We start from the raw sequence: 10,949 nt of genomic DNA on the forward strand, positions 1-10,949 counted from the left end.
CCTAAGTATTTTCTTTAATAGCGTCTAGTTGAACATTTAAAAACTTAATGCTTGAAAATAAACCAGTTTTACCGTTTCGCCATTTATACAGTACAGGTTTTTGATGGAGATGGAACAGTAACAGTTGAATGTGAACAGCTATATGTACGGCCCAGCCGTAAACGTGGGTAGCTAAAATCAATAATAACAAACATATAAGTTGAGTACATTCTAGCCTTCAATAAACAACACATAGTTAATACTTTATTACTCCCCCTTGACGTGACACCTTATGTAAACAATGGCATTTGACAGTCACCACGCAGACAACTTTTGCAAAATTAATACAATCCGCATGCAGTAAACTTTACATATTAAATATTTCTGCACAGGTAATAAAATATATATTTGTAATATATAGAAAAGTAAAAGTAAACTTTTGTTACCCAAATTATTCTTCCAATATCGTCTTGACATTTTAACATAACGTAACAATGTTTAGGGAAGCGATGGTTTTGCATATGCAGAATTTTACACCAGTATTTTATACATTTTGAATAATATATCACGCAAAATGGAGCACGACCACATTCACTAGTGCCATACAATTATTAGTGCTTATATTTAGACCGATACATTTTTTACAGAACGTACTTTGAGCTCGTTCGATTTCAGGGGCGTAACTACAACCCCAGGTCTCCGCTCCATATGTCAGAATGGGGACCACCATAGAGTCAAACAGTTTAAAAAAGTTCCTTGTTATTAAAAACGACCAAACGGTCTTTCATAAGATTGATAGCGAAAACAGTGACAAAACCATTTGCGATATCTCCGATAATATTTCAACTGTAACTATGTCATTTGTTCCCTTAACCGTATTAGCGCAGCGACGAATGACAGCATCTTGACCTATCTATTGCTGTTATGTATCGCAAATAATGTAATCACCAGATCTTATAAAATCGTTTTGTTCCATCTTTGTTTCGTTTCAAACTAAAATATCATGTTAAAACAGGGTTGCAATATGTATTTAATTGTGTGTAATTTTCTATGCGTACGTTGTGATGCATCGTGATGCAGTATCCCTGATCGCTAATTATTGTAGCTAAAGTCGGGGTTGGCTGGACCGAACATCAAAGTCCCCACTACTCCCCGGACCTGGGGAGGCCATGGTTACAATTGACTGGTACAATTGTCAGCAATAGACTTGGCGTCAATTGAATTTAGTTTGAAGGATAAACAATAACACTTTTTTACCTTTTTTTTAAAAAAAAATCGATTACAGACACAGAAACAGTTATTCGTCACAATCGTGAATTTATTTGTTTGTCATACTGTACCAAATTATTTGGGAATATTGTTAGCACATGTTTTAATAATAACATTTTACCTCAGGACAATTTTTTAATAAGAACTCAGTCAAGTATAAAATATTTCCATTTTGGAAGAATGCTGTAGATCTTTTACATTTGAAGATTTGGAAATTATTATTGGTTATTCTTTAAAAAGTGTCAAAATTTGAGTAGATCTATGCAATTAGTAGCTCAAAAGTTTAATACCTTAATTGTTATTTTAAAAACTGTTTTACTAATGTTAAAGGAAATTTATTCATTTTATTAAACAGATGTGCACAGGAAGGTATGCAATTCTAATTTTGTTAATTTTATCCAAAATTGAAAACTTATGGCCAAGTATCTGTAGATGTTGATATATATTATATATACAATTGACTGTTTTTATTGCTTATTAGTGTTGGGAATCAGACAGAAAAATTACTATAAATCGGTTTATGAAAACAATCAATGATCGATTATTAATCGATTTGATCATTATTTAACTATCTTTGGTCATCATATATAAGGCATATAGATGCACTTCATGAACCAGTTTAAGAACAAATGTTCCCTTACAATATTATTTGTACATTTATTTGTATAAATTACATTATTTAATCAGAACGCAACTATACTTTAGTTTACAAGTTACTATTACAGATCATGAGACCGCAGGCTCTAAATTTTGTGTACGGTATTGAATACATGTGTAAAGTAAACACAAAGAAAAATATCAATTTCGTTTTGATAATCAGTCAGTAACAAGTAAAACAAGCAGTTGAATATTCTGTATGTTTTACAAGAACATTTTTTTTCAGGAAACTGAGAAAACTAAATTCTTACTTGATAAAAGTAAACGATAACATATTTTAAAACCACAAAAATGAGATGTTGAGAACCAATCCTTTTGCAGTTAAATTACAAAGAAAATTTGTAATAAGGTACTATAGTGAGCCTCTGACATGATAATATGACTAGATAACATAACATAGTACCACATGAACATTTCAACATTAACAAGTATTGACCAGAAACAAAACATATTTTCATGACAATCTTTTAACTGGTAGTCGGTAGTGGTTACGTCTCTTGTTTCTATAATCAATTGTTCAAATTTCACTATCGATTGTCGCCGATGTAGGCTTTTCCGATCAATTGTCCAAATGTTGAATAGTAGGATTCCGGTATTTGTGTCGTAAATGTTAGTGTAACAACTCGAAGGTCGCATCATTAAGTCATCAAGGTTAGTAGTGTTGGCATATTTTTTGGGCGGTTCTGACACATAAGCAAACTAATTCAACATAATTATTGTACCGATAATAACAGTCTGTCACCTCTGACCTTGTTGATAATGTAAACAACAAAATGGAAGTGTTAACCCGCATGCGCACTGTGAAATGACCTGTTTATTTATAGATTCATGACGTAACTATAGTCAAAAAGTCAGCCACACTTTCGCTTTAGTGTTTGACTTATTTGGTAAAGTGCAAGGCAACAAATGTCAACAAGTCTCGATTCAGGTAAGGTTTTTAACGATAACTTTCTTAATATTTGGAGAATTTTTGTGAAATAAAGACCATAAACCCCGCATTTAAGAGCTCTATCCGCGGTAATAAAGAACTTTCTCTAATTTCCTAAAGTTTTCCTGAAAATCTTGACCAACTGATTTCTCCGAGTTGTAATCTAACACGGCTTTTGACAAATCTATCGGTTTACCTCATGTAAGCCGTAAATAATTCATACACAAATCTTATGTTAAGAAAGTTTTATGTATTTTATAGTTTTCAGCGTGTATTGTTTAACTTCTAGTTATTTCAAAGGTAAAAATGAACTAAAACCAAATTGATAAAGTACACGGACATTTGAGGATGATAAAGTACACGGTCATTTTAGTTTATGTTTGAAAGTAGAGTGCGGTTTAAAAACTAATCGTTATATAAGCATTTTCTATTCGTGAAGTCAGAATGTATAGTGTTTAGTTTTTATTTAGGTTGTATCAATAAATTTTGCATTATAACGCACACCTAAATAACTAAATATTTAGCAATCATATTTAATGAGGAGTTAATAGATAGTCTATGGAATAATTTTAGAGAAAGTCTGCCATTATCAGTTTGATTACTTTTAAATATGCAGATCAATACAGAATCATACATACATTTCTTCAAAAATCAGATAGTTTTACTTATAAATTATAATCTGAACTGACGGCGAATACCCTAGTGTGCTATATGTACGTCTTACCCTAGTGTACTATATGTACGTCTTACCCTAGTGTACTATATGTACGTCTTACCCAAGTGTGCTATATGTACGTCTTACCCTAGAGTGCTATATGTACGTCTTACCCTAGTGTACTATATGTACGTCTTACCCTAGTGTACTATATGTACGTCTTACCCTAGTGTGCTATATGTACGTCTTACCCTTGTGTATTATTTGTACGTCTTACCCTAGTGTACTATATGTACGTCTTACCCTAGTGTACTATATGTACGTCTTACCCTAGTGTACTATATGTACGTGGTACCCTAGTGTACTATATGTACGTCTTACCCTAGTGTACTATATGTACGTGGTACCCTAGTGTACTATATGTACGTCTTACCCTAGTGCACTATATGTACGTCTTACCCTAGTGTACTATATGTACGTCTTACCCTGGTTTGCTATATGTACGTCTTACCCTAGTGTACTATATGTACGCCTTACCCTAGTGTATTATTTGTACGTCTTACCCTAGTGTACTATATGTACGTCTTACCCTAGTGTGTTATGTGTACGTCTTACCCTAGTGTGCTATATGTACGTCTTACACTAGTGCACCATATGTACGTTTTACCCTAGTGTGCTATATGTACGTCTTACCCTAGTGCACTATATGTACGTCTTACCCTGGTGTAGTATATGTACGTGGTACCCTAGTGCACCATATGTACGTCTTACCCTAGTGTACTATATGTACGTCTTACCCTAGTGTACTATATGTACGTCTTACCCTTGTGTACTATATGTACGTCTTACCCTAGTGTACTATATGTACGCCTTACCCTAGTGTACTATATGTACGTCTTACCCTAGTGTGCTTTATGTACGTCTTATCCTAGTGTACTGTATGTACGTCTTACCCTAGTGTACTATATGTACGTGGTACCTTAGTGTACTATATGTACGTCTTACCCGAGTGTACTATATGTACGTCTTATCCTAGTGTGTTATATGTACGTCTTACTCTAGTGTACTGTATGTACGTGGTACCCTAGTGTGCTTTATGTACGTCTTATCCTAGTGTACTATATGTACGTCTTATCCTAGTGTGTTATATATACGTCTTACCCGAGTGTACTATATGTACGTCTTATCCTAGTGTGTTATATGTACGTCTTACTCTAGTGTACTGTATGTACGTGGTTCCCTAGTGTGCTTTATGTACGTCTTATCCTAGTGTACTATATGTACGTCTTACCCTAGTGTACTGTATGTACGTCTTACCCGAGTGTACTGTATGTACGTCTTACCCTAGTGTACTATATGTACGTCTTACCCTAGTGTACTATATGTACGTCTTACCCTAGTGTGCTATATGTACGTCTTACCCTAGTGTACTATATGTACGTCTTACCCTAGTGTACTATATGTACGTCTTACCCTAGTGCACTATATGTACGTCTTACCCTAGTGTACTATATGTACGTCTTACCCGAGTGTACTATATGTACGTCTTACCCTGTACTATATGTACGTCTTACCCTAGTGTACTAATGTACGTCTTACCCTAGTGCACTATATGTACGTCTTACCCTAGTGTACTATATGTACGTCTTACCCTAGTGTACTATATGTACGTCTTACCCGAGTGTACTATATGTACGTCTTATCGTAGTGTACTATATGTACGTCTTACCCTAGTGTACTATATGTACGTGGTACCCTAGTGTACTATATGTACGTCTTACCCGAGTGTACTATATGTACGTCTTATCCTAGTGTACTGTATGTACGTCTTACCCTAGTGTACTGTATGTACGTGGTACCCTAGTGTACTATATGTACGTGGTACCCTAGTGTACTATATGTACGTGGTACCCTAGTGTACTGTATGTACGTCTTACCCTAGTGTACTATATGTACGTGGTACCCTAGTGTACTATATGTACGTCTTACCCGAGTGTACTATATGTACGTCTTATCCTAGTGTACTATATGTACGTCTTACCCTTGTGTACTATATGTACGTCTTACCCTAGTGCACTATATGTACGTCTTACCCTAGTGTACTATATGTACGTCTTACCCTGGTGTACTATATGTACGTCTTTCCCTAGTGTACTATATGTACGTCTTACCCGAGTGTACTATATGTACGTCTTACCCTAGTGTACTATATGTACGTCGTACCCTTGTGTACTATATGTACGTCTTACCCGAGTGTACTATATGTACGTCTTACCCTAGTGTGCTATATGTACGTCTTACCCTAGTGTACTATATGTACGTCTTACCCTAGTGTACGGTATGTACGTCTTACCCTAGTGTACTATATATACGTCTTACCTTAGTGTACTATATGTACGTCTTACCCTAGTGTACTATATGTACGTCTTACCCTAGTGCACTATATGTACGTCTTACCCAAGTGTACTATATATACGTCTTACCTTAGTGTACTATATGTACGTCTTACCCTAGTGCACTATATGTACGTCTTACCCTAGTGTGCTATATGTACGTCTTACCCGAGTGTTCTATATGTACGTCTTACTTGAGTGTAGTATATGTACGTCTTACCCTAGTGTACTATGTACGTATTACCCTAGTGTACTATATGTACGTCGTACCCTTGTGTACTATATGTACGTCTTACCCGAGTGTACTATATATACGTCTTACCTTAGTGTACTATATGTACGTCTTACCCTAGTGCACTATATGTACGTCTTACCTTAGTGTAGTATATGTACGTCTTACCCGAGTGTGCTATATGTACGTCTTACTTGAGTGTAGTATATGTACGTCTTACCCTAGTGTACTATGTACGTATTACCCTAGTGTGCTATATGTACGTCTTACCCTACTGCACTATATGTACGTCTTACCCTAGTGTGCTATATGTACGACTTACCCGAGTTTACTATATGTACGTCTTACCCTAGTGTGTTATATGAACGTCTTACCCGAGTGTACTATATGTACGTCTTACCCTAGTGTGTTATATGTACGTCTTACCCTAATGTACTATATGTACGTCTTACCCTAGTGTTCTATATGTACGTGGTACCCTAGTGTGCTATATGTACGTCTTACCCTTGTGCACTATATGTACGTCTTACCTTAGTGTGCTATATGTACGTCTTACCCTAGTGTGCTATATGTACGTCTTACCCTAGTGTGCTATATGTACGTCTTGCCCATGTGTGCTATATGTACGTCTTACCCTAGTGTGCTATATGTACGTCTTACCCTAGTGTGCTATATGTACGTCTTACCCTAGTGTACTATATGTACGTCTTACCCTAGTGTACTATATGTACGTCTTACCCTAGTGTGCTATATGTACGTCTTACCCTTGTGCACTATAAGTACGTCTTACCCTAGTGTGCTATATGTAAGTCTTACCCTAGTGCACTATATGTACGTCTTACCCTTGTGTGCTATATGTACGTCTTATCCTAGTGCACTATATGTACGTCTCTCCCTAGTGTACTATATATACGTCTTACCCTAGTGTACTATATGTAAGTCTTACCCTAGTGTGCTATATGTACGTCTTACCCTTGTGCACTATAAGTACGTCTTACCCTAGTGTGCTATATGTACGTCTTACCCTAGTGTACTATATGTACGTCTTACCCTAGTGTGCTATATGTACGTCTTATCCGAGTGCACTATATGTACGTCTCTCCCTAGTGTACTATATGTACGTCTTACCCGAGTGTACTATATGTACGTCTTACCCTAGTGTACTATATGTACGTCTTACCCTAGTTTGCTATATGTACGTCTTACCCTAGTGTACTATATGTACGTCTTACCCTAGTGCACTATATGTGTGTCTTATACTAGTGTGTTATATGTACGTCTTACCCTAGTGCACTATATGTACGTCTTACCCTAGTGTGCTATATGTACGTCTTACCCTAGTGTACTATATGTACGTCTCTCCCTAGTGCACTATATGTGCGGCCTACCCTATTGCACTATATGTACGTCTTACCATAGTGTGCTATATGTACGTCTTACCCTAGTGTACTATATGTAAGTCTTCCCCTAGTGTACTATATATACGTCTCTCCCTAGTGCACTATATGTGCGGCTTACCCTAGTGCACTATATGTACGTCTTACCCTAGTGCACTATATGTATGTCTTACCCTAGTGCACTATATGTACGTCTTACCTTATTGCACTATATGTACGTCTTACCCCAGCGCACTATATATACGTCTTACCCTAGAGCACTATATGTACGTCTTACCCTAGTAACCTATATGTACGTCTTAACCTAGTGCACTACCTGTACGTCTTACCCTAGTGTGTAATATGTACGTCTTACCCTAGTGTACTATATGTACGTCTTACCCTAGTGCGCTATATGTACGTCTTACCCTAGTGCACAATATGTACGCCTTACCCTAGTGTACTATATGTACGTCTTACCCTAGTGTACTATATGTACGTCTTACCCTAGTGTGCAATATCTACGTCTTACCCTAGTGTGCTATATGTACGTCTTACCCTAGTGCTATATATGTACGTCTTACCCTAGTGTGCTATATGTACGTCTTACCTTGTGTGCTATATGTACGTCTTACCCGAGTGTTCTATATGTACACCTTACCCTAGTGTAGTATATGTACGTCTTACCCGAGTGTTCTATGTACGTCTTACCTAAGTGTAGTATATGTAAGTCTTACCCTAGTGTACTATGTACGTCTTACCGTATTGTACTATATGTACGTCTTACCCTAGTGTGTTATATGTATGTTTTACCCTAGTGTGCTATATGTACGTCTCACCCTAGTGCACTATATGTACGTCTTACCCTAGTATGCTATATGTACGTCTTACCCGAGTGTACTATATGTACGTCTTACCCTAGTGCACTATATGTACGTCAAACCCTAGTGTGCTATATGTACGTCTTACCAAGTGTACTATATGTACGTCTTGCCCTAGTGTACTATATGTGCGTCTCTCCTTAGTGCACTATATGTACGTCAAACCCTAGTGTGTTATATGTATGTTTTACCCTAGTGTGCTATATGTACGTCTCACCCTAGTGCACTATATGTACGTCTTACCCTAGTATGCTATATGTACGTCTAACCCTAGCGTACTGTATGTACGTCTTACCCTAGTATGTTATATGTACATCTTACCCTAGTGTAGTATATGTACGTCTTACCCTAGTATGTTATATGTACGTTTTACCCTAGTGTGCTATATGTACGTCTTACCCTAGTGCACTATATGTACGTCTTACCCTAGTGTACTATATGTACGTCTTACCCTAGTATGTTATATGTACGTTTTACCCTAGTGTGCTATATGTACGTCTTACCCTGGTGTAGTATATGTACGTCTTACCCTAGTGTAGTATATGTACGTTTTACCCTAGTGCACTATATGTACGTCTTACCCTAGTGTACTATATGTACGTCTTACCCTAGTGCACTATATGTACGTCTTACCCTAGTATGTTATATGTATGTGGTACCCTAGTGTACTGTATGTACGTCTTACCCTAGTGTACTGTATGTACGTCTTACCATAGTGTACTATATGTACGTCTTACCCGAGTGTACTATATGTACGTCTTACCCTAGTGCACTATATGTAAGTCTTACTCTAGTGTGCTATATGTCCGTCTTACCCGAGTGTACTGTATGTACGTCTTGCTTTAGTGTACTATATGTGCGTCTCTCCCTAGTGCACTATATGTACGTCTAACCCTAGTGTACTATATGTACGTCTTACCCTGGTGTACTATATGTACGTCTTACCCTAGTGTACTATATGTACGTCTTACCCTAGTGTACTATATGTACGTCTTACCCTGGGGTACTATATGTACGTCTAACCCTAGTGTACTGTATGTACGTCTTACCCGAGTGTGATATATGTACGTCTTACCCTAGTGTGATATATGCACGTCTTACCCTAGTGTGTTATATGTACGTCTTACCCAAGTGTACTATATGTATGTCTTACCCTAGTGTGCTATATGTACGTCTTGCCCTAGTGTGCTATATGTACGTCTTACCCTAGTGTGCTATATGTACGTCTTACCCTAGTGTGCTATATGTACGTCTTACCCAAGTGTACTATATGTACGTCTTACCCTAGTGTGCTATATGTACGTCTTATCCTAGTGTGCTATATGTACGTCTTACCCAAGTGTACTATATGTACGTCTTACCCTAGTGTGCTATATGTACGTCTTACCCAAGTGTACTATATGTACGTCTTACCCTAGTGTGCTATATGTACGTCTTACCCTAGTGTGCTATATGTACGTCTTACCCAAGTGTACTATATGTATGTCTTACCCTAGTGTGCTATATGTACGTCTTGCCCTAGTGTGCTATATGTACGTCTTACCCTAGTGTGATATATGTACGTCTTACCCTAGTGTGCTATATGTACGTCTTACCCAAGTGTGCTATATGTACGTCTTACCCTAGTGTGCTATATGTACATCTTATCCTAGTGTTCTATATGTACGTCTAACCCTAGTGTACGGTATGTACGTCTTACCCGAGTGTGATATATGTACGTCTTACCCTAGTGTACTGTATGTACGTCTTACCCTAGTGTGCTATATGTACGTCTTACCCTAGTGTGCTATATGTACGTCTTACCCTAGTGTACTATATGTACGTCTTACCCTAGTGTGCTATATGTACGTCTTATCCTAGTGTTCTATATGTACGTCTAACCCTAGTGTACGGTATGTACGTCTTACCCGAGTGTGATATATGTACGTCTTACCCTAGTGTACTGTATGCACGTCTTACCCTAGTGTGCTATATGTACGTCTTACCCTAGTGTGCTATATGTACGTCTTACCCTAGTGCACTATATGTACGTCTTACCCTAGTGTACTATATGTACGTGGTACCCTAGTGTGCTATATGTACGTCTTACCCTAGTGTACTGTATGTACGTCTTACCCTAGTGTGCTATATGTACGTCTTACCCTAGTGTGCTATATGTACGTCTTACCCTAGTGCACTATATGTACGTCTTACCCTAGTGTACTATATGTACGTGGTACCCTAGTGTACTATATGTACGTCTTACCCTAGTGTACTATATGTACGTCTTACCTTAGTGTACTATATGTACGTCTTACCCTAGTGTACTATATGTACGTCTTACCCTAGTGTACTATATGTACGTCTTACCCTAGTTCACTATATGTACGTCTTACCCTAGTGTACTATATGTACGTCTTACCCTAGTGTACTATATGTACGTCTTACCCTAGTGTGTTATATGTACGTCTTACCCTAGTGTACTATATGTACGTCTTACCCTAGTGTACTATATGTACGTCTTACCCTAGTGCACTATATGTACGTCTTACCCTAGTGTGCTATATGTACGTCTTACCCTAGTGCACTATATGTACGTC

Source organism: Mya arenaria, chromosome 16, assembly GCF_026914265.1.
Source record: "Mya arenaria isolate MELC-2E11 chromosome 16, ASM2691426v1".
Classification (NCBI taxonomy): Eukaryota; Metazoa; Mollusca; class Bivalvia; order Myida; family Myidae; genus Mya; species Mya arenaria.